This window comes from Notamacropus eugenii, chromosome 2 (genome assembly GCF_028372415.1).
Source record: "Notamacropus eugenii isolate mMacEug1 chromosome 2, mMacEug1.pri_v2, whole genome shotgun sequence".
NCBI classification, from domain to species: Eukaryota; Metazoa; Chordata; class Mammalia; order Diprotodontia; family Macropodidae; genus Notamacropus; species Notamacropus eugenii.
Genome location: NC_092873.1, coordinates 414,746,745 through 414,772,165, shown reverse-complemented (window position 1 = coordinate 414,772,165; position 25,421 = coordinate 414,746,745). Strand labels below are relative to the sequence as shown.

The 25,421-nt window shown below is 36.5% G+C and overlaps 1 pseudogene; it reads left to right on the top strand.

The window, feature by feature from the left end:
- The first annotated feature begins 648 nt into the window (after positions 1-648).
- On the top strand, positions 649-1,222 carry LOC140524117 (S-phase kinase-associated protein 1 pseudogene; annotated as a pseudogene).
- Positions 1,223-25,421: the final 24,199 nt, after the last annotated feature.

Below are 25,421 nucleotides of genomic sequence, written 5' to 3'. Positions count from 1 at the left end.
ACCAGCATTCTTAAGTCTTTCAAAGAGGTTTTCTTTTGCATAATTGTAGTCATTGTATAAATTATTCTTATGGTCCTGCTCAGTTCATTCTGCTTCAAATCAAAGCCATTCTTGATTTCACTGAATCCATCCTTTTTAATTTTTGCATATAATACAATAATATTCCATAATGGTCATATGCCATGATTTGTTCATTTTCCAATTGATTAATATCCACCTTATTTCCAGTTCTTGAATTTTAAAAAAAAAAGTGCTACTACAAATATATATATGTATATATGTACATATATATGTATATATGTATATGCTTAGTAGCAGTATTTCTGGGCAAAAGTCTACTAATTGACCAAAAGTTATGAAAAGTTTTGACTAAAAGGAAGTCAACTCCTATTCTGTGCTACATAGGAATCCAGAAGGAGCCTAAGGGGCCATTTTTAGAGCACACTTTGTTGTTCAGTGGTTTCAGTCATGTCTGACTCTTTCTGACCCCATTTCAGGATTTTTTTCTCAAAGATACTGGAATACGTAGCGGTCTTGGTGCTCCGCATTGCCTTGGGGCCTTTCCTCCCTTCATTGCCTGCCCCTTAACCCACCTGGTCCTCTTGGTTCAGTCAGCTTGCCCACCACTGTCCCTGGGGATCCGGAATCATGCTTTCAATTAAGTTGCAGAATTCAGATGAAGAGATATTTGAAGTTGATGGTGAAATTGCAAAACAGTCTATAACTAACAAGATCATATTGAAAGACCTGGGAATGGACAGTAAAGGGGATGATGATCCAGTTCCTCTACCAAATGTTAATGTAGTGATATTAAAAAAGGTAATTCAGTGGTGCGCCCACCGCAAGGATGAGTCTGCTTCTCCTCAGGTTGATGAGAACAAAGAGAAGCAAACAGATGATATTCCTGTTTGGGATCAAGAATTCCTGATAGTTGACCAAGGAACCCTTTTTGAACTGATTCTGGTGCCAAACTACTTGCACATTGCACAACGTCACATGCAAGACTGCTGCAAATATGATCAAGGGAAAAACTCCAGAAGAGATTCACAAAACATTCAATATCAAGAATGACTTTACTGAAGAGGAAGAAGCCTAGGTATGCAAGGAGAACCAGTGGTGTGAAGAAAAGTGAAGTTTTGTGCCTGTTAATGCTGTAACACTGTAAAGATCATTCCAAATAGCTAATTGCACAGCTCTGCTTATAATTGTTAATATTAGACAAATGTAGCAGCAAATCAGTTGTATTAACAGGATATTGATTGTTCCCATTGCATGTGTAGTGTTTTTTGAGTGCAGAGTCTGATCTTATGGCTGTTTTAACCAGTATAATCAAAAGTCTTTTTACTTTGATCTGAATAAACTGAAACTGTGTGAGTTCTGTACGGAAAGTGGCACTTTTGGCTTTCCTTTGCTTATTTTGTAAAGCAGTTTGTCCAGTTATTGTCCAGTTTTAAATTTTACTTTTCTTGCTACCTGACTTGCTCTTTAAGGAATGTTGGCATTGTAAATAAAACCACTTGCAAAAGTTTTCCACAATTAAAAAAAAAGGTACTGGAATTTCTTTCTCCAGCTCATTTTACAAATGAAGATACTGAGGCAAACAGGGTTAAGTGATTTGCCCAGGGTCATACAGTTAGTTAGTTCAGAGGCCAAGCACCCAGATGCCCTCTAGAGCACAACAAAGACTAGCATTTTAGGTGGACTGACCTGACAGAAAACTGAGATAGAAGCACCAAAATTGGCATCAAGAGATAGTGACATGGACGAAGAAGAAGAAGATTATTAGAAGTTATCATTACGTACACACACACACACACACACACACACACACGCACACACACACACCCCTACCTGCTTGAAATCCCTGGTTCAGCACTACAGGAATAACAAAATGTACTTTACAAAGGACCCAATTTTAACTGAGGTTGGTCCAGCCATTTCAGTGAATTTCCCAAACCAGGAATTCAGGTTCTATAGCATTCACCAAAAGGTTTATTCAAAGATTCCTTTGGCAATTAACCAATAATAGTGAAACCACCATTTTGTATGGGGAAAAAACCTGATGCTTAGACAGTAAACTCAATATGAGACAGTAGTGTGCTATCACTAAATTTTTGTTGTTCAGTCATTTCAGTTGCGTTCAACTCTTTATGACCCCCATTTAGGGTTTTCTTGGGTAAGATACTGGGGTGGTTTGTGATTTCCTTCTCCAGCTCATCCTACAAATGAGAAACTGAGGCAAACAGGCTTAAGTACTTTCCTTGATACTCAATGGACACTGCCTGAATCAGAGGACATCTGGGAGATTGCATTCAATTCTCAATATTGCATTTTGGAAAGATGTAAAAAAGAAAACATCTGGAATAGAGCAACCAAGATGGTGAAAGGACTTGACACCACATCATATGAGGATCTGTTAAAGAAAATAAAGATGTTTTAGTCCAGAGAAGAAAGAAGGTTTATGAGATGGGAAGATAGGGAGAGGGAGGAGATAAGATAGTTACCTTCAAGTTTTTATGGGAGAGGAAATAGACTGTCTATCCTTGGAGGTCTTCAGTTGAAGTCTAGATAACATATAGACCACTTGATAAGGATATTATAGAACAAAAGTCTCTTTAAATTGAGTTTAAATCTGCTAGTGTCTGAGATCCTTTTTCCCCTCTGAGCTGGGATATTGTAAAGAAAGTAAGGATAAGGTAAGCAATAAATGAGGGAGGCATACTTCACTAAATATTCAGTGATCCAGGTAAGAATTCAGGTACTGGGGGTTTCTAAAAGGAGGAGGTGAAAGGAAGCATGAATATCTGGGCTCTCCAGCTGCTACCAGTTTATTATCATAGAATAACTATGATAAAGCACAAACTTGTTAAAAACTAGAAAATCAAATCAACCAAAAGATAGTTTTTCTGCCATGTGGGAAACACATTTAGCAGAGGGAATATGAATGATTATGTCAGTTGCTGATGTGGTCTACTATTTCCTCCCCCTCCCCCCATTGAGAGTTCATTTTCACTCCTTTGTTCCCCTCTCCCTCTTCCTTTGGAACTCAAGTACCAATGCCCGTTAGTATGGGACTGTCTTGTCTCTTCCGGAAATTAATGTCTTGCATCTGCATGAAGGTTGGGGTAGAGTTGGCAAGAGTCGATCCCTGCAGTCATTTCAGGTACTACTAACTTTCAACTTCAAGAGAGAAGATAGACTATGCCAACCTCACTTCAGGCTGCTGAAGGGAGAAAAAGACTGGGCAAAAGGGGAACTAAGAGGAAATCACACTCTCCATCATGTCCCTGGCCCAGCTTGCTGCACTAGAGACTTTGGGGAATTCCCTCTTTAGGGTTGAGTAGAGTTATTTCACTCCCAACAGGAAAACTCCTTCACTCTGTATTGTCTGGCTCTGGCTAATATTCTCCTGTGTGTGTACTTTCTCTGATTTCTGTTTAGCCATCAACATGGATAAATGAATTTCTTTGCTGCTTCTTATGTGTCTTCATTATGGAACCTGCAACCAGTGGGAAAGGGGGTCAAGATTTGGATATAAAGTTTGGATCTTTCTTTCCCTATTCATGAATAGCAATCAAAACTTTAGCTTGAAAATAAAATCTACATCCCCTAGAGTAACAAAAACGTTTAAGGGAGTAGATAGATATAATTCTAATCTGGTCCCAGTTTTTTTCTGAAGAGAGTAGAGTAGCCAAGCTTCTGACACTAACCTACTGCTTCTCCTGGCAAAAATGAAAATCTCTTTTGGAGAAAGGTGGGGTGAAAAGAGGCTAAAGATGTCTATTCTGCCTCCCCTCAAGTCATACGATGGCATCCCATGCTATACATAGAGGACATATGTTCCTGTATATTAATATATATATATTAAAAAGATTTATAAAAGAAAAAGAAACAAAACCCTCCTGTCTTATTCCCACTACACCTATCAATGTTAGCTGATCAAATCAACTGATTGTGTTAGCAATTCAAGGAGAACATTAGAGGAGACCTTGAGGGCTCTTTCTTCTTCATTCCCTAGATAGTAACTGTGAATTTTAAAGCAGGAAATAAACTTCTCTTCTTTGTCACCTCCATTCTCTCCATCCATTTTTGACACATTAATGACTCCACCAGACAGAAATCTGACATCAGGTAGGTGGATAAAGAATTATCATGAGCACTAGAGCTAGAGATGCTTTTGGATAGAGCAGCCATCTTTGTATTCCTGAAATCACACTTATTCTTTCTCTGTATAAGACCTAACTAGTTACTGCCTTTCCTTTCTTTCTTTTTTTTAGATGCAGACTTGTAATCCCATCAGTATCGTGGACTCCTGGTGGGGAAATTTCTCCCCTTTCCATGCAAATGAGTAACTACTCTGTAACTTCAAATGATAGAGAAGTCCTTGGAGCATAGACTGAGAAATTAAGTGAGTTACCCATAATCAAATAGCTAGTATGGATGCCACTTAGGAATTTAACCCAAGTGTTCCTGATTCCAAGGATGATCCTCTGTCCACTATGTCATTCTGCCCCTTTCAATTAACCTTTCCACAGAGACAGGAATAGGGAATTTGTGACCTTGAGAACACATATGGCCCTGTAGGGTCTCAAGTGTGGCTCTTTGACTGAATCCAAACAAATTCATTCTGTAAAGTTTGGTTTCAATTAAAGGGCCATAGTTGAGGACCTAGAGGGCCACATGTAGCCTCAAGACCACAGGTTCCCCACCCCTGCTGCACACTATTAGATTATAAATTCCTTAAGGGCAGGTATAACTTTTCATCTTGTTGTTTGTAGCATGTAGCCCAGCATATAGAATATAGGAGGTCCTTTGAAAACATGGTATTTTTTTGAGATGAATTGATTTGAGTCCAGAGCTAAAGAAATTACTGGCATCAGTTTATGATAATCTGTATGTTTTTCCCCCCTGCTATTCATTTTTAGTGAATTAACTTACTGTTAATTCATCTGAACCTTTTAAAAAAAATGGAGTAGCATTTGCCATGCATATGAACTTTCCAGTCCCCACCTTTAAGAAAGAAAAGTTTGTAGATTGAGTATCTGACATCAAGGCACTGCCTCTTGGACAAGCTAAACCACTAAATGGTTGTCACTTTTAACATCTGTCCCTTCCTAAATCCTTATGTTATTCTTCTTCAGAGGTGACAAGGTAATAAGTCTAGAAGGGGAATGTTTCCTTCCAGGTTTATTTTTTCCCAGTAGATCTCTGAGTCTTTAGTTATTTGGTCAATGGTACAATATGAATGTGCCAGGTCCTGGTGATTGACAGAGACTCTTTCTTTTCCTGTTCACTTTTCCACCAGAATCCTTGCTCCACCCCTCTTGGCTTCATGGAAAAGAGAGGCAAAAACTCTGGAACTTTAACTTTAAAAAAAAAAATCAACTTATGTTAACTCTATTACCTTACCTTCTTTTACTCATATCTTTCAGCCTGGAATCCCGAAGCTCATCACAAGGCGCATATTTTTGCCTTATAAGGTTTGTGGAGGGAGAGCAAACCCTTTCTCCAAAAGGGAGTGTGGCCTAATGGTTTGAGTGACTGAGGCAGGGAATGTGGGGTCTATTTAAAACTGTGCTTCTGACTCACTGAGGGATCTCAAGGGGATAGCTTCACTTTTTCTGAGCTCTGGATCCTCACTGAGTAAAATTGGGACCAACATCATCTCCCTGCCATCAGGGGTCTTCTGAGGACACAGGAAGGAGTGTTTGACTAACAGAGGTGGAGTACAATGTGTTCATCACCAAATAGGGGGACTAAAGAGGTACTTTCTCTCTTTTCACTTTTTCAGAATTGTTTGACAGCTACCAAATGGAAAGCTATTCACCAGACCAAGACCAGAGCCTGAGCAGTCTGAAGGAGCTAAGGTTTGGAAAGATCCAAAGAGGAATACTATTCCCCACACCCTCCCCTTGGCTGCCACATGCATGCCTGCTTGCTCTTGGTTGTGGATGTCTTGGTGATTTTCATAAAGTAGAAAAGTGAAGCACAAGGAGAATAAATCCTAAGTACCTGGAAGGCCTGACTAGAGACTCAGTCTAATTAAAGAGCTACATCTCCTTCTTTCTTAAATTATTCTTAAAGTTATAAATCCTTTGATCCTTTCTCCTTGTTTTCTGTTTCTTACACACTACTATTCCTCCTCTGGTTCATCTTTAAAGTGTAAGACTCCTAGACACGGTTTTGAACAATCTAAGAGGTGCACTAGACATATGAAAATATTCTCAAACTAGAGAAGAAATTCTCAAATTATCCTGGGTCCCTCCTAACAATTCTTCCTTTTCTATGTAACCTAGGGGACCCAAGAGACAGCAGTATGAAGATGAGAGTAGGAATAGCTGGGTCCCTCTTGCAAAGCTACCCTGTCCCAGAGCCAGGACCCACTAAGTATGAGTACCAGAAGAGGGGCTGCCAGTCACTTAGGACTCAGGGTTAGGAGAGGGACTCAAGGTTAGGAGAGACACACAGGTCTACTGACACACATGAAAGACCCAGGACTTATTAGTTGGTAAATGGTAGAGACTTTTACACAGAAGCATTTCACTTCCTCTTCCCTCTTAGAATACTTCTACTCTAACCACACTAGCCTTCTTGCTTTTCTTTACATATCACTCCATCTTTTGCAACTTTGTTCAGCTAGCTGTCCCATGGGCCTGGTATGCCCTCTTTTCTTACTGTCAGTAATTCAAATAGTTAGTTTTCTTCGAAGTTCAGCTAAAATACCACCTTTCTCTATAAGACCTTTCCTGATCCCCCTTCCCCCTAGTTTCTAGTGCCTCCTCCATGACCTTGTAATATGTGTGTGAGTACATGTGGATGGATGGATGGATGGATGGATGGATGGATGGATGGATGGATGGATGGATGAATTCCCCTAGCAAAACAAAAGCTCCTTGAGAGAAGGGATTGATTTACAATAATTAGTCATTATATCCCCAGCTCCTAGTACAGTACCTGGTGCTGGGCACTCAATACTTGTTGAGATTGATTGGTAATTTGAAAAAATTTAAATCTAAATTAAAATGTTAAAATGTCTTACCAATGAAAAATAAGCCTATTATTTTAAAGTGCTATAATTTTTTAAGTTTTCCTTTATGATACAATAGCCTTGGGGTGGGAGGAGGAGGAACTTAGATGTGTTTCTTAATTTTAAATTCAAAGGGAAGTTCCTTAAAGTTCTAGTACCTAAGGGGTCACTTTTACATGACTCTAGTCACAAAGAAATCTCATATTTTTGTGCTTTTTGAGTTATCCAGGTACTTTTGTCACAACAACGTTGTGTAGTAGAGAGTGCAAATAATACTACCCACATTTTTCAGATAATGAAACTGAGGCTCAGAGAAGTGAATTAATTTGCCCAAGAGCTCAAAACTAATCCAGGACCAGGAAATTAACTGATCATATGCTGGGAAGAGACTATGAGATGACTAAACTCTTGATGGCTATTGTCAGTCAAGCTAACAGATAATCCTAAGGCTTACACTGTAGCTATACACACACACACACACACACACACACACACACACACACACACACACACACACACACACACACACACACATAGATAATTGTCCATTGTTAAGAAGTAAAAATACCTCCACAGGTGGAGGTACTTTCCTAAGTGGATTTTTTTAAAGGATACAAAGCAATTTTATTTCTACCTTGTTAAACTTTGTGCAAACATATATATTTCTTTTTTATATTAATTTTATTTATTTTTAGTGTTCTACAATCACTACCATATAACTTAATTTTTTTCCCCTACCTCCTCTCTCCCTCCCCAAGACAGCATACAATTTTATATAGGATCTACACATACATTCCTATTAAATACATTTTCACTATAGTCATGCTGTGTACAAGAATTATAATGAATGAGAGAAACCATATAACAAACCAAAACATAATACACAAAAAAAATGATCTGCTATATTCTGTGATTGAATTCCATAGTTCTTTCTCTGGATGTGGAAGGCATTTTGCCTTAGGAGACCATTGGGAAATTTTTTTTTTAAGTCCTTGCATTACTATGAAGTTCTGCATCTACCAGAAAATACTCTCACACACTGTGGTCATTGCTGTGCACAAAGTTCTCCTAGTTCTGCTCCTTTTGCTCAGCACCAGAACATATAAGTCTTTCAAGGCCTCTCTGAAGCCTGCTTGTTCATCATTTCTTATAGCACAATAATATTCCATTACATTCATATACCATAATTTATTCAGCCATTCCCCAATTGATAGGCATCCTCTTGATTTTTAGTTTTTGGCCACCACAAAGAGTGCTGCTATAAATATTTTGGTACATGTGGACCCTTTCCCATTTCTATGATCCCTTTTAGATATAGTACTAGAAGGGATATTGCTGGGTCAAAGGGTATGCACATTTTTGTAGCCCTTTGGGCATAGTTCCAAATTACTCTCCAGAATGGTTGGATCAGCTCACAGCACCACCAACAATGAATTAGTGTTCCAACTCTCCCACATCCTCTCCAACATTTATCATCTTCCTGTTCTATCATGTTAGCCAGTCTGATAGGTGTGATGTGGTACCTCAGAGTTGTTTTTGATGTGCATCTCTCTAATCAAAAGTGATTTAGAGCATTTTTTCTTATGATTATAGATATCTTTAATTTCTTTCTCTGAAAATTGCCTGTTCATATCCTTTGACCATTTATCAACTGAGGAATGACTTGTATTTTTGTACATTTGACTCAGTTCTCTATATATTCTAGAAATGAGGCCTTTATCCCTGACATTAGCTGTAAAAATTCTTTCCCAGTTTTCTACATCCCTCTGAATTTTGGTTGCATTGGGTTTGGTTGTGCAAAATCTTTTCAGCTTAATGTAATCAAAATTATCCATCTTGCACTTCATAATGCTTTCTATCTCTTCTTTCTCAAAAATTCTTCTCTTCTCTATAAATCTGATAAACACACTATTCCTTGCTCCTCCAATTTGTCCATAGTATCAATGTTTATACCTAGATCGTGTATGCATTTGGACCTTATTCTTGTGTACAGTGTCAGGCATTGGTCTATGCCTAGTTTCCACCACACTGTTATCCAGTTTTCCCAGCAATTTTTGTTGAACAGTGAGTTCTTATCCCAAAAGCTGGGATCCTTGGGTTTATCAAACAGTAGATTGCTATATTCATTGCCTACTATGTCTTGAGTACCTATCCTATACCACTTGTCTACCCTTCTGTTTCTTAGTCAGTACCAAGTGGTTTTGATAATTGCTGTTTTATAATACAATTTGAGATCTGGTAGTGCTAGGTCACCCTCCTTAGTATTTCTTTTCATTAGCCCCTTTGATATTCTGGACCTTTTGTTCTTCCAGATCAATTTTGACATTATTTTATCTAGCTCTAGAAAATAATTATCTGATACTTTAATTCGTGTGGCACTAAATAAGTAAATTAATTTAGGTAAAATTGTCATTTTTATTATATTGGTTCAACCTACCCACGAGCAACTGATGTTTTTCTACTTACTTAGATCCAACTTTATTTATGCGAAAAGTGTCTTGTAATTGCGTTCATATAATCCCTGGGTTTGTTTTGGAGGTAAACTCCCAAATTTTTTTATAGTGTCTACCCTAGCTTTAAATGGGATTTCTTTTTCTTTGTCTTGCTGTTGGACTTTGCTACTAATATATAGGAATGCAGAAGATTTGTGAGAGTAACATATATATATATATATATATGTCTTAAACTGTATTACATTGTTTCTTTTTTGTATTAATTTATTTTAAACTTCTAAAAACTTAAATACATAATAAAAAAATAAAAAAGAAATATATTATAAATTTAAATACAAAATAAGGGGAAAAAAACATTGCCATGTGCACAGCCGAACTTGAGAGGATTCAAAATATATAGCCACAAATTTCCATTTCAAGAAAGCTTATATAATAAATATTATGTGTTGCATTCAGAGCTGACCATCTTTTCTTTACTTCCTTGTTAGTTTTCTTTTGTTCTCTGCTGTGCACTTTTTACTTTGTTCTTTGTCTCCCCCCTATCTAAGTTGATAGTCCAAGTCAGAGGCTATGAGAGCTTAAACTGGGTGATGATCACAAGAGTGGAGAGAAGAGGATAGATATGAGAAATGTTATGGAAGCTTAATTGGAGGGTAGGGAGGGAGACACAGTTTTATTTTAAATCTACTTAATTTGATATATCTATGAAACATTCAGGTGGAGCTACCCAATGGGCAGTTGGTGATAGAGAATTGGAGCTCAGGAAAATTAAGAGCTAGATATAGATTGGGGAGTTATCTACCATAGATTAAAACCCTGAGATCAACAAGAAAGACAGTACCCTTTAACAATAGTCTTCAACTGACACACATACACACATACACACACACACACACACACATACACAAAGCCTCCACTTTAATGGACCCTAGTCACAAGCCAAAACTTGTGATTCTGGGCATGAAAGTGAGTACTTTATTCAGCAATCTCACCAGAAGATGATGGGTGGAAGGGAAGAAAAGAGCCACCGAATGTGCTGTCAAACCTATGTTGAATCATTGTTATACAAGGTGTCCCAAAAGTTTTCACTGTAGTTTTAAGCTGTTAAAGCTTACAAGGTATCCCAAGTTGTAAGGATCTATAGATTTCCTACTATTGCTAGTTCAGTACAACATCTTGATTCATTATACATTAAGTAGACTCTTCTGGGCTGACCTGGGAACCAATTACCATACGTAGTACTATTTCACTTCTAAGTCATAAGTTGGTGATGATTTCTCCACTCCTTAGTTAGGCATATGTGACAACATGGTAGAATAGGGCCTTTCATAATTGCCTAAGACTTAATATTCCTCTAGCTTAAAATCAGTGCTGTCTTAGACACATAGCATCCAAAGAACTGTATCTATGGACTGTTTTTTAAGAGTGGGGGAAAAAAGGGGTTTCTTCTATAAAAGTCCACTGACTACTGGTTGAAATATATGGAGAATATTTTTGATTGTAAAATGAATATAGAATTGAGACATATGTCAAAGTGTTGTGAAGAATTTCAGAAAGGTCAACAGTTTATTAACATTTATAACATTTATTTATTAACATTTACTAAATGCCTACTACGTATCAGGAACTGTGTTAAATGCTGCGAATAAAAAGGACCCAACAATTTACTTGACCCACATGGAAAAGTTTGTCAGACATTTTCTGAATATCTTAGGAGAATGTTCAGAAATTTAACAATGAGCTTTTGTTTAAATCATCAGTTATCGAGAAGCATTTAGCAAGTACCTACTATGTGTCAGATTTGTGTTAGGTGTTTAGGATCTGATGACAAAAAAATACCAGTCCTCAAGGAGCTCACACTCCACTGAATTATAATAATTTCTTGCCTTGTAACAAAATCAGTTTCTTTTAGATACTTTATAAATACGCTCTTTGAACAGTCTTGGTGTATTACCTTCATGTGGCCAAACGTATTTGCTAATTTTAAAATGCTATTCAACAGAATCAATAAAGCTGATAGCATCCCATGCTCTTTTTTCTCTACTCAGTATTTCAATGTGGCTATACCCAAGATACCCATTGTTTAAGTGATTCATGTCATTTTGGATTTGAGAGGAATATTGTGGCCAAACTATGTTTAAGCCCTGCTCAAGGGGGCCACCTACTGAGTCCTTTTTACATTGAAAGTGTCCATTTTAGGAAAGGTGTTGGGTTTTTTTTTTTTATCATAATTTTTTAGAAGCTTCAGTCACTTCCTTTAAATTCATGGAAAATTAAAAAAAGGTTATTACCATAAACAAAAATCTTATTGTTAGCATTAATGTGTGTCAATGGTACATAGAATCCAAAGAGATAGCATCTATAGGATTTAGTACTTAGCATACTGTCTGCTTAGCCATCTTTGCAAATACCATGATTGTTTATTGACACTTTTTTTTACATTAGGAAAAGGAGAAGAGGGACATAACATTTAGATATTCCACTGAGCTTCTTCCAGAACGTTAAACCTCTGGAAAATCATCCAGCAATAGAATCCATGATGAGGGTAAAGAAGAGGTGACTTTCTATTGTATATAGGGCTGGACCTTCTTGTGTCAAAGCTGACTCACTCCTTCCAAAAAAGCAGCCTTTCTCTTCCTCTTAATGACCGTTAAGACCTAAAGCTTAGAACATGGAAGAAGCAATTTCACTTCCAACCCTCAGGGATAGCTCTTAGGTCATAGACAATCTAGGAAGGGGGAAAGTAATGTTTCAAGACCTAACTAGAAGGGAAGAAATGGGAAAGACATAAGAAAAGCACACAGTATAATTCTCTTTCTTTTGAAATTTCCTTCTTCTGGTGACCATGTTAGAAGAAATAAAGCTTCTTCTTTCTTCTCTCCTCCCTTCCCCAATCCTCTCTTCTCCTCTCCTCTCTTCTCCTCTCTTTCCTCTCTCCTTTCTTCTCTTCACATATCCAACCTAGTAGGCAGAACATCAGGCAATAACTGTCTTTTTCTCCCTGGGGTACTGAGTAGCTTCATGACAACAAAATCTACTTCATCTACTTAAAAAGAATGTTCACATGCCTATGTTTTTATAGTTATATTTAAGAATATCCTCAACCCAAAACAATTGAAAATGAATATTTTAACATGAAAAAGAGCAAGGTTGGCCCTAAATAAGAAAGATGAGATGAAACCATTTGCAGAGGTGAGGGATCCATTGACATGGGACATTGCAAATATCGTCAGATTTCTTTTTAAGGTGGTAATCAATTTTGATGACTTTTTTCTCTTTCTCCTTTTTTCTTTAAAAATTTTTCTTTCTGTCATATGAGATGGATTTCTAAAGGGGTTGGGAGATGAGATACAGGTAAAATTTAGGTGGCATAAAATAAAAGTTATCAACAAAAATTAACTTTAAAAAAGAATTCTATCCTAAAGTTATAGAAGTTCTTTTTAGAAATTTGCATATCTGTATTAAGCTGGAAATTTTCCCCAAAGTCCATGGGCTTGCAAGTCTTCATTAAAGAATTCTACCTATCCCTTTTAAGCTAAATTATCTCTATGTGTTATGTGCAGTTCAGTCTTTCACAGCATTCTGTCACATACTTCCTTGAAAAGGTCCGTAGAGTTGCTGAATGATAAAATCAGCCAATTAAGATGTAATGCCTAGGCCTCAGTTTCCTCATCTGTATTAGAAAGGAATTGGGCAATATGTCCTCTATGGGCCCTTCTGGCTCTAAAGTTATGATTCCCTCCTGGAACAACATTTTAAATTTTTTCATGGAAAATATGGGAGTTTTAAAAGATGTCTATATCCTTAACAACTACTCCTAAATGAGTTATAGCTTTAAAAAATCCACTTAAATGGGGGAAAAAAAACAAAATTCTTTATAGCAGAGAACAAAAGAAAATTAACAAGGAAGCAAAGAAAAGATGGACAGCTCTGAACACAACACATAGTATTTATTATACAGACTTTCTTGAAATGGAAATTTATTGCTGTATATTTTGAATCTGCTCTTAAGTTCTACTGTGCACATGGCAATACTTTTTCTTCTTTTTTTGTATTTAGGTTTATAATATATTTCTTTTTCTTTTCTTATTGTGTATTTAAGTTTCTGTATTTAAGTGTAAAATAAATTCATATTAAAAAGAAACAATGTGTTACAGTTTAAGGAATATATATGTTTATATAAAATTTAACAAGGTAGAAATAAAATTGCTCTGTATCCCTTAAAAAATCCATTTAGAAAAGAACCTCCACCTGTGGAGGTAGCCTCACATGTAAGAGAGAATGAATATATTAGGAATCTCTGAAATACAGAGATAGTAGTGTATATATATATATATATACTGGAACTGTTTTATATAAATATATATTCCAGTATTAGGGAATTGTAGTCCTAGTTGGGCTACTTGGAAAAGGAGGAATAAAAAGGATGGTGGTTGAGGTGGGGAGAGAAGAATTTAGATGAAAACAGAATGAATCTACCATAAACCTAGATCCTTCTGCTGACACCATGAATATTTGCAGCATGCAGACCATCCATACCAGGGAGGCACCATTGCATTAGATGAGGATGGATGGTCCAGGGTGTGGGTCATGGTAGTGAAAGGCTTGTGTATGTGGAATATGGCAGCCTGCCAGGAATTGGAGCAGGATGTACTTTCTCTTCCCCTGTCCTTGGTGAGGAGGAAACATGTCAGCCCATTGTATCATTACCCTACAAGGGAAAAGGCACTCAATGCCACCACTATGAGGTAAAACCCAAGTTTTTGACCAGTGATTCCAGCTCTGCCTCTAGTGACCAGTCAAAGAAACCAAGGTTATTTAACCTGGAGAAGGGAAGACTGAGATGAGACATGAGAGTTTTTTATAAGTCTTTGAAGATCTGTCCGTTAAAGAGGAACTTAAATTACTTGACTTGCTTGATGCCAAGAAAGAACATGTCACAATCACAGATATGCCTATAGAGTGTGCCAGATATAATCAGAGATACCGTAATGTCTCAAAAAATGGTATTTTTTATCTTTTAAAGCATTTCATATTTATAAAGTCCAGTAATATTTTAAAATTGAATTTTGCTAAAAAGTTTCCATCTTTTATTTAATGAATTCAAATATTGTTCATAGTTGGATGTTCAACAAATAAAGGAAAACTCCCAGTTGCTCAACCTAAAAAAAAATTTTGTGTATATCTTTGGTTACAAGTAGAGGAGTCTCCAGCAAACATTGTGCAACCATTTGTTAGGGATATGATAGAAAGGGTTGCTAATCAGAAACACTGTTGGACTAGAGGACTCTGAGGTCCTTCCAACTTCGAATTCTGAGATTCTGCAGCAGGGGTGGAGGATGAGAATCAGCTACTTTTGTCATAAAGAGCATATTTTAAAGGGAAGGGCTGTTAGGTTATGGCCAGAGCCCTTTAGCTCCCCTCTGGAGAGCAGCAGATGCAAGGCACTGAGTATGTTGTAATGAAAAGAAATGGAGTGCAAACACAGACCTCCCAATGTGAGTACTATTCTACTGGAACTCTGCAGGGGGGGGGGGAGGGAGGGAGAGAGGGAAAGAAAGAAGGAAGGAAGGAAGGAAGGAAGGAAGGAAGGAAGGAAGGAAGGAGGGAGGGAGGGAGGAAGGGAAAGGAGGAAAGGAGGAAAGGAGGGAGGGATAGAGAGTGAAGGAAGGAAGGATTAGCTAAAATATCACCTTCTGTAAATCCTTTATCTTTGTCATGAACTTACTAGTTTCTTTTCAAAGATCAGTGTGAATTAAAGAGAGCAATGCATTCCAAACCACATTGTACTTTTTAGCCTAAATGGAGGGATAAACAAGGACAGAGAAATAACTTCTTAAAGCTACATGGAAACGGCATTAGACAAGTGCTCTACAACTCACATGGAGGAATTGTATGTACTGACTGCACAGTGTCTCCTCTAAATCCATCCTCTATACCTGCTATTGTCTCTTTTCATCTCTAGAATTCTAAATTCATCCTGACAAAGCTGTGAAAACCCACTAGAGCTTCTTGGGCTCCTCAGTGTATAAGGCTGAAGTAAGAAGTTCATATATTATGGCTGGTTTATAGTCTTGAAGTAATATAATGCTGTATTGAAGGTTTTACACTTTGGACAATCCATGTAAGGCCTCACTACTTTTTCCTTGTTTGAATTTGACCTAGGGCCATTCTTCTTTTTAAATTTTTTTTAATAAATGTATGTGTGTTTTTTGTATCATATTAATTTTCAGTGATGGCACTACTCTTCCTACACCCTTTAGACTATCCGTTGAAGCAAAAAAGAAAGTGCAAAAACTTTTTAGCAAAATAAATCAACTTGATAAAAAATAAGTTTGACAGTATATTCAATGTTCCACGTCAATAGTGTCCCACTCCTGCCAAGAAAGATGAGACATATTTTCCAATCTCTTCCCAAGGACCCAGCTTAATCATTTTAATTATGTGTTTATGTGTTTTATTTATGTGTATATGTATAAATAAGTACATATAAATTTATACACATATATTTACCTATAAATATATTTGTATATATGTGTGTATATGTGTAAATATGCGTGTGTATGTATTTCAGTTTCAGAGTTGTTTTTTCCTTGCATTTGCCTTGTTGGATAGTCATTATTTCTTTTATTTCCTTGGGTCTGTTTACATCTCTCTGCTTCAGTTCACGTAAATCTTCCCATGTTTTTCTGAATTCCTTGCACTCATTTCTTATACCATAATAATATCCATTATCCCCATGTAATATCATCATTACAATTTGTTTGGTCATTTCTAAATGGATGGCTGGTCATTCACTTTCACAAAGCTTTGCAGAAGGGAAAAGTTATTCAGCTATCCTTTGTGTTTCATTTTTAAATAATAATGGTAGCTCACATTTATATAGCGTATCAGTTGTTTCATTTGATCCTCACAAGAACACTGTGAAATAGGTACCATTTTACGTATATGAAAACTGAGGATAAAAGAGTTTAAATAACTTGCCCCAGGGCACATAGCTAGTAAACTGCCTGGAAGTCCTTATTATTTTGAGGGAATATCATGGAGTTGGGATTTCAGAGGCCATTGAATACTACTCATAGTTGAACAAGAATCACTTCTATAGTATAGCCAGAAAAAATGCTCAGTTTCTTTCTCAAAGGTTTCTAGTGAGAGTACTTCTGTTACCTCTAATCTAAAGAATCTATTACATTTTGGTACAGTTTTAATTGCTAAGAAAATTTTCCCTAAATCAAGTCTAAATTTGCCCTTCTTATAACTTCTGACCATTGCTCCTAGTAAGATCCTCTTGGGTCAAGCAGAAGCCTTACCCTCTTTTGCATAACATCTCTTCACATATAAATTACACTATTTCTCTTGGCGCAGAGATTCTTAACATGGTGAAGTCTGTGAACTTTTCTTTGCAAATATATTTTATAACCATATTTTGATATAATTGATTTTCTTTATAATCTTATTTACTTTATTTCATACATCTAAAAGCATTCTGAATAGATTTGACCAAACCGCCAATGGGACCCATGCCAGATAGGAAATCTCTTGTCATCAGGAAACCAAAATAAGAAGTTAAATTGATTATGATAAAAGGGAAGAGAAGAAGCAAGAAAGAAACCTCATGAAAACCCAAAGAGGAAAAAGTATCCAGTAGGTAGTAGCAACTTATCTTATGTCTTTCTGTTTCCTTTTCATTTCAACCAAGGATTAAAGAGTGAGCTTCTGATTTGGACAGGTCTTGATACTATAAAATTAAGAATGGGACTTTGAATCAATTAGTTGAAAAAGAGTCTGGAACACAGGGAATCAGTCATGAACTTCCTGTGATCCTGAAGAATTCCCTAAAGAAGAAGAGGTGTTTCTTTCAAGAAAGTAACAAGAAATCAGTTATCTGTGGGACTGCAGGCCAAAAGATGTTTACATTCTAGACAATAAGGAAAGCTTCTGTCCTCAAGATTTGCTATCCAGCTGGTTTATGCTGGAAATCTCACCCCAGGTTACAGTACTACAAAGAACATAGGTTGTTTTCAAAGTCCCTAATGATCCTCTGCTACTTCCATGACCCAGGTTCCTTAGTAGAATAATAAAAAAGAAAAAATGGATCATCAGTCCTATAGCTGGAAAGCATGAGTAGAATGGGGGCCTTCATTGGTCCAGCTATCAGCTTAGATCATACTAACCTGCTGGATAAGCATCTCCGGCAAATGGAGATCAACAGGTAGACTTGTTATTAAAATTTGACAAGCTAGCTTCCTCAAGGAAAAAGAAAAGGATCACGGAATACTCTAATATTTAGAAAGTAGGAAGCCCACTTTAGAAATGCCCTAGGTTCCACTTCATGCACCTATGTGAGTAAATTAACTTGGGTTCCTCCCAAAAGATTGATTCATGTTCCTAGATTCTTAAATATGCAAGAACAGACACCAACATATGAGCATATGTATACAGATAACTCTACTACATCCAATAGAATGTGACAAAAATAATATTGACTGCTCCTCTCTCTCCCCACCCCTACCCCGAACATGCACCCGTATGTACCACAATGGAAATAGATAGCCCCGGATTTTATAGTATATATATATATATATATACATATATATATATATATATGTGTGTGTGTGTGTGTGTGTGTGTGTGTGTGTGTATATGTGTGTGTGTATATATATATATATGTATATATGTATGTATATGTATGTATGTATATATATATATATATACATGTATATGTGTGTGTGTATATATATATATGTATATATGTATGTATATGTATGTATGTATATATATGTATATCTATATATGTGTGTATATATATGTATGTATATATATATGTATGTATATATACATGTATATATATATGTGGTTTTGAAATGCATGCTCTGTATCTGTCTCTGTCTCTCTATATCTCTATCTCTTTTTCTATGCATCTTATTTTTCTTCCCTTTTCCCAATTCACAAGAATAAATATACACCAATAGAAATGAATATCCCCCAATACAAATACTTACTGCTCTGACAAGCATTTCTAGAACTACATCTAATAGTACTGATAATTAACCAACATTCTTGCTTTACCCATAATCTTACTGGAAAGGCCTCTAGCTCATCCCCATTATATATAATACTAGCTTATAATTTGAGATATCATATTAAGGAAAAATCTGGTTACTCTCATGCTTTTTAGTTTTTTTTAAACAGGAAAGGGTATTGAATCATGTCAAAAAATTCTTTATCTACTGATATAATTTATCCAGTTCAATAAGCATTTATTAAGCACCCACCATGTACCAGAAAAATGTGCTAAGCTGTGAGGATACAATTAATAAAAAAAACAGTCTCTGCCTTTAAGGAATTTACAATCTAAAGAGAGAGAGCATACAAAAGGAAAGGGAAGAGAAAGGGACAGGCCACCGGAGGGTATTTGACATACAACCTTTAACATAAAGTGAAAAGTCAAGATATAGGCTGAAAATGTGCAAACAACAACAAAAGAACCTGACCATGGAAAGTTATTGTGCTGGCATGGGAGATCAAAGTGTAAACTCAGAAAAAAACATCTATTACAAAGCCTCAAAGAAAAATGTGAACTGGTATCAGGCCCCCAAAAAATTTCTGGAAAAGTCCAAAAAGGATTTTAAAACTCAAATATGAGAGGCAGAAGAAAAATTGGAAAAGGAATGAGAATGATACAAAAAATAAATTTAAAAGTCAAGGAGATAAAGGAGACACAAAATACTGAAGAAAAAAGCACCTTAAAAATAGAACAGGTAAAAGAGGTAAAACTAAGGCACAAAAAATGTACTGAAGAGAAGAACTCCTCAAAAAGCAGAATTGGACAAATGGGAAAAAGATGTACAAAAATCCACTGAAGAAAATAATTCCTTAAAAATTATAATTTGGCAAGTGGAAATTAATGACTACAAGACTACATCAAGAAACAATAAGACAAAATTTTAAAAAAAGAAAAAAATAGAAGAAAATGTGAACTATCTCATTGGAAAAACAATAGACCTGAAAAGTAGATTGAGGAAAGGTCATTTAAAAATTATTGGACTACCTAAAAGTCATAATAACAAAAGAGACTAGACATCATATTTCAAGAAATTATCAAGGAAAATTGCCCTGATATCCTAGTACCAGAAGGTCAAATGGAAATTTAATTAATCCACTAATCACCTCTTGAAAAAGATCCCAAAATAAAAACTCCCAGGAATATTACAGCCAAATTCCAGAGCACCCAGGTCAAAAAGAAAATATTGCAAGCAGTCAGAAAGAAAATTTAAATCTCATAGAGCCACAGTTAGGATAACACAAGATTCAGCAGCTTCTATATTTAAGGACCAGAGGGCTTGGGATATGATATTCCAGAGGGCAAAGGAGCTAAGATTACAACCAAGAATTACTTACCCAGCAATATTGAGTATAATGCCTCAGAGGGGGAAATGGATAGTTAATGAAATAGAGGACTTTTAAGCATTCCTGATGAAAAGACCAGAGTTGAGTAAAAAATTTGACTTTCAAATACAAGACTCAGGAGAAGCATAGAAAGGCAAATAGAAAAGAGAAATAATAAATCAATAAGGTTAAACTGTTTACATTCCTACATGGAAAGATGATACTTGTAACACCTAAGAACTTTATCATTATTAGAGCAATTAGAAGAAGTATTCATAGAGGGCATGGGTAAGTTGACTATGATAGAATGATAGTCAAAAAATAAAATTAAGGGATGACAAAGAGAAATACACTGGAAGAAGGGGAAAGGTAGAGGTAGAATGCGGTAAATTATCTCACATAAAAGAGATGTGAAAGAACTTTTATGGTGGAAGGGGAAGATTGGGTGAGGGTGGAAATCTTTGAATTTAACTCTCATCAGAATTAGCACAAAGGGGAAATAACATACACACTCAGGTGGGTATTGAAATCTATCTGACCTTACAGGGAAGAAGGAAGAGAAAGGGACAAGAAAAGATAGGGATGATAGAAGTGATAACAGATTGAAGGAGGTGGTGGTCAGAAGCAAAACATTTTTGAGGAGAAACAGGATGAAAGGAGAGAGAGAAGAATAAATGGGGTTGGAGGAAATAAAACAAAAACTTCTGGGAAAACTAAGGCAGTCTAGCAGAAACTAGGTATAGACCAATCTCATACCTATACCAAGACATGGTCAAAATGGGTACATGATTTAGACATAAAGGGTGATATCATAAGCAAATTAGGGGAGCATAGAATAGCTTACCTATCAAATCTAAGGAGAATGAATTTATGACAAACAGGAGATAAAGAACGTTACAGGATATAAGATGGATAGTTTTGATTATATTAAATTTAAAAGGCATTGAATAAACAAAACCAATGCAGCCAAGATTAGAAGGAAAGAAGAAAACTGGGAGGAAAATTTTACAGTAAGTACCTCTTATAAAGACCTTATTTACAGAGAAATTGAGATTATATAAAATATATAGAAAACTGAGTTAAAATTAAAAGAATACAAGTGATTCTCCAAATGGTCAAAGGATATGAACAGGCAGTTTTCAGATAAAGAAATAAAAGCTATCTACAGGCACATGAAAGAATGCTCTAAATCACTATGGATTAGAGAAATGCAAATTAAAACAACTCAACTACCACCTCACACCTATTATCTTGCCTAATATGACAGAAAAGGAAAATGACAAATGTTGATGGAGACATGGGAAAACTGGGACATTAATGCACTGTTGGTAGAGTTGTGAACTTATCCAACCATTCTGGAGAACAAAACTATGTCCATTAGGCTATAACACTGCACATATCCTTTCTTTGACCCAGAAATATCACTACTAGGCTTATATCCCAAAGAGATTTTTTTAAAAAAGGAAAAAGACCTATATATACAAAAGTATTCATAGCAGCTCTTTTTGTGGTGGCAAAGAATTGGAAATTGAGGGGATGCACATCATTTGGGGAATGACTGAACAAGTTGTGGTATATGATTGTGTTGGACACAGTACTTGTCCTCAAAAAACTTATATCTAATGAAGGAGATAATGTGAAAATTACAATGTATATATAACTGGGAGGGGGATGAAACAGGGCTACCCTGGAACCATCACCAAAATGGAGGCTCTGGAAAGAGCTCACCAATGGGAAAGGGGGAAAAACGTGGCAGAGAAATGACTGAGGGGGAGAAGGTCTCAAGCACTGAGAAGAGCTTCAGGGTGAGAAAGGCAGTTGTGTTAATAATGAAGTCTGTTAAAAAAAAAAAACACAACAGAGATGGGAACAAATCATGGCCCCTCTATGACTGTTCTCAAAGACAGCAGCAGAGAGAGAGAATCTGTATGAGAGAAGAACAAACCTTCCCAGGACGCAGATCACCCTTCCAGGGCTTCTTAAACTTTTTCCACTTTGCAACCCCTTCTTAGCATTTGTTGGTGTTGCACGGCCTGAAGGCACATACAATGCAAAGTACACATGCTTTGTGTTCAGAACCAAGGCTGCAGTGAAGTTACGTGATGCAACGTGGGCAAGTCCTGCCATAAACATCTCAAATTCATTATGTGTTTGATTTTTAATTAATTATTGCGTGTTCAGAAATCTTTTATTTCTGCCAATTTTTCTGTGACCCCATATGGGGTCATGACTCACAGTTAAAGAAGTGTTGATTTAGAAGGCTCCTTATCTGGAGAGTAATCTGTCAGGATAGTTCCTGTATTGTAATCACAGCCCAGGGAGCAGTCTGTCCCTTCCTTGTCTCAACACTGTTCAGTCTGGATCTTTAGCTTTGGAAAATGATGGAATGGTCATAACAGATTCTACAATTCCATAGCATACATTGATGGAGTTTATCTCCTTAGGGCAATTAGTCACTAGGGAATTTTTTCCCCAAAAAACCCTTTTCTTTCTCCTCCACTGAAGATGTAGCTACTGGATCTCTAGATTTTCTTTTGACCTTCAAGCTATGAAAACTGTCACATCTTGTCTAGATAAACTCCTTGCTTATTGGGCAAGTCCTGTCTCTTCCCTTTGCCCTCTCTGAGCATTGCCGAGGGCCCCAGCTAAGGGAGATTTCTGAATTTTGCAGCACTAGTCTTTGGAAGGAGCTACAGCTGACTACCTCTATCTCCTTTGCTTATTGTCCTCTTAACCAAAGGCACTTTTTCCCCTTTACAATCATCAGATTCATATTCCACAAGCCTATATGTCTTTTTTTTATCATATACACTAAATAGTAATTGAATTGTGACAGGAAAGACATCCATTTCTTGCAAGAGGAAATGGTTGTTGGGGTTTTTTTTCGTAATATGTTATCTTGGCAATGGCACATGCCACTTTGTGGATGGTCTCAGCTTAGGCAGTGAGGCTAAATAGCTGCTAATTAGAGATATGCAGGTCTCAAAGGGATTTGACTTGGGTTCCAATTTGTAAATGGGGATTGTGGATTTGGATTTAGGTTTGACTAAAATTTCATTTTGCACGTTAACTTAAAGCCCTTATTTTTAGCCAGAGCCAAAATTATACACTCTCCAGGATATGCAAATATATACACATGGACACACACACACACATTTACATTCACACCAAATGCCACAAATATCTCTGGACCTTGGTAGTATTGGTTTTAAAATATTTAAATCAAATAGATCCAGGAGAGACAATTTAAAAATTATGGGACTGCTTTGATCAAAAAAAGTGCCTAGACATCATCTTTCATGAAATTATCAAGGAAAACTGCCCTGATATTCTAGAACCAGAGGGCAAAATAAGTATTCAAGGAATCCATGGATTACCACCTGAAAGAGATCCAAAAAGAGAAACTCCTAAGAACATTGTGGCCAAATTCCAGAGTTCCCAGGTCAAGGAGAAAATATTGCAAGCAGCTAGAAAGAAATAATTCAAGTATTGTGGAAATACAATCAGGATAACACAAGATCTAGCAGCTTCTACATTAAGGGATCATTGTAGGGTGTGGAATAGAATATTCCAGAAGTCAAAGGAACTAGCACTAAAACCAAGAATCACCTACCCAGCAAAACTGAGTATAATACTTCAGGGGAAAAAATGGTCTTTCAATGAAATCAAGGACTTTCAAGCATTCTTGATGAAAAGACCAGAGCTGAAAAGAAAATTTGACTTTCAAACACAAGAATGAAGAGAAGCATGAAAAGGTAAACAGTAAAGAGAAGTCATAAGGGACTTACTAACGTTGAACTGTTTACATTCCTACATGGTAAGAAAATATTTGTAACTCTTGAAACTTTTCAGTATCTGGGTAGTGGGTGGGATTATACACACACAGAGAGAGAGAGAGAGAGAGAGACAAAGAGCACAGAGTGAATTGAATAGGATGGGATCATATCTTTAAAAAATGAAATTAAGGGGTGAGAGAAATACATTGGGAGGAGAAAGGGAGAAATGGAATGGGGCAAATTATCTCTCATAAAAGAGACAAGCAAAAGACTTTTTAATGGAAGGAAAAAGAGGAGAGGTGAGAGAAAAACATGAAGTTTACTCATCACATTTGACTAAAGGAAGGAATAAAATGCACACTCATTTACAATACAGGAAAGTGGGGGAGAAGGGGATAAGCAGGGTGGGGGGGAGGATGGAAGGGAGGGCAATGGGAGGAGGGAGAAATTTGAAGTCAACAGTCTTGGGGAGGGACAGGATCAAAAGAGAGAATAGAAGTAATGGAGGGCAGGATAGGATGGAGGGAAATATAATTAGTCTTACACAACACGACTATTATGGAAGTCATTTGCAAAACTACACAGATATGGCCTATATTGAATTGCTTACCTTCCCAAAGGGAATAGGTGGGGAGGGAGGGATGAAGAGAAGTTGGAACTCAAAGTTTGAGGAACAACTGTTGAGTACTGTTCTTGCTACTAGGAAATAAGAAATACAGGTAATGGGGCATAGAAAGTTATCTGGCCCTACAGGACAAAAGAGAAAATAGGAACAAGGGAAGGGAGGGATGATAGAAGAGAGGGCAGATTGGTGGTAGGGGCAATTAGAATGCTTGGTGCTTTGGGGTCGGGGGAGGGGACAAAAGGGGCGAAAATTTGGAACCCAAAATTTTGTGAAAATGAATGTTAAAAGTTAAATAAATAAATTTAAAAAATAAATAAAATATTCTAATCAAATTAAAACTACAAATCTGTACTTAGATAAAATGTCTGAGTTCTTAGAATCTCACAAGCGTCTAGCCTAGGCTTTCTCTAAATGAAGCCAAGTGTGAGAAGCAGCATAATAGACAGCGTTTATATTTTGCTTAAGATTTGCAAAGCCCTTTGTAAATATTCTCATTTTATCTTCATGACAACCCTGGTGGGTAGGTGATATTATTATCCCCATTTTATAGATGAAAAGACTGAGCCGGAGAGAAATTAACTGACTTGCCTAAAGTCATATAGCTAGAAAATATCAGCATCATGCTGTTGATTATGCACTGACTCTGAATTCAGAAAGATGCAGGTTTGAATCCTGTTTCTGGCACTGATTAGCTGTGTGATCGTAGGAAAGTCACTTACCCTCTCTGAATCTCAGTTTCCTGTACTGCAAAACATAGGTAATAATACCTGCAGCTACTACCTGTTACAGGTGTTGTGAAACTCAATGAGACTGTGTATATAAAGTGCCTTGCAAACTTCAAATGCTGTATAAATACAAATATAAAAGACAGCTTTTGCTGTCTTGGTGAAAAGTGAAATCTTAGTTGATTGTTTGGTGTATATGCTATTTCCTAATTATATTTTCACTATAGTTTTACTGAATTAATTGGCTGTTTGGATTTTAATCCAGATAAAGCCTTGGCCAATATTTTTTAGAAGGGAAATTGACCCACAACAGTGAAATTTACCTCAGTAAGGGAGTAATGAGTGATGATATTACCTTCTATTTCTAGGCCATGTCACATATGCTAATTCTGCTCTCTTGACAGTAAACTAGTAAGATGAGCTATA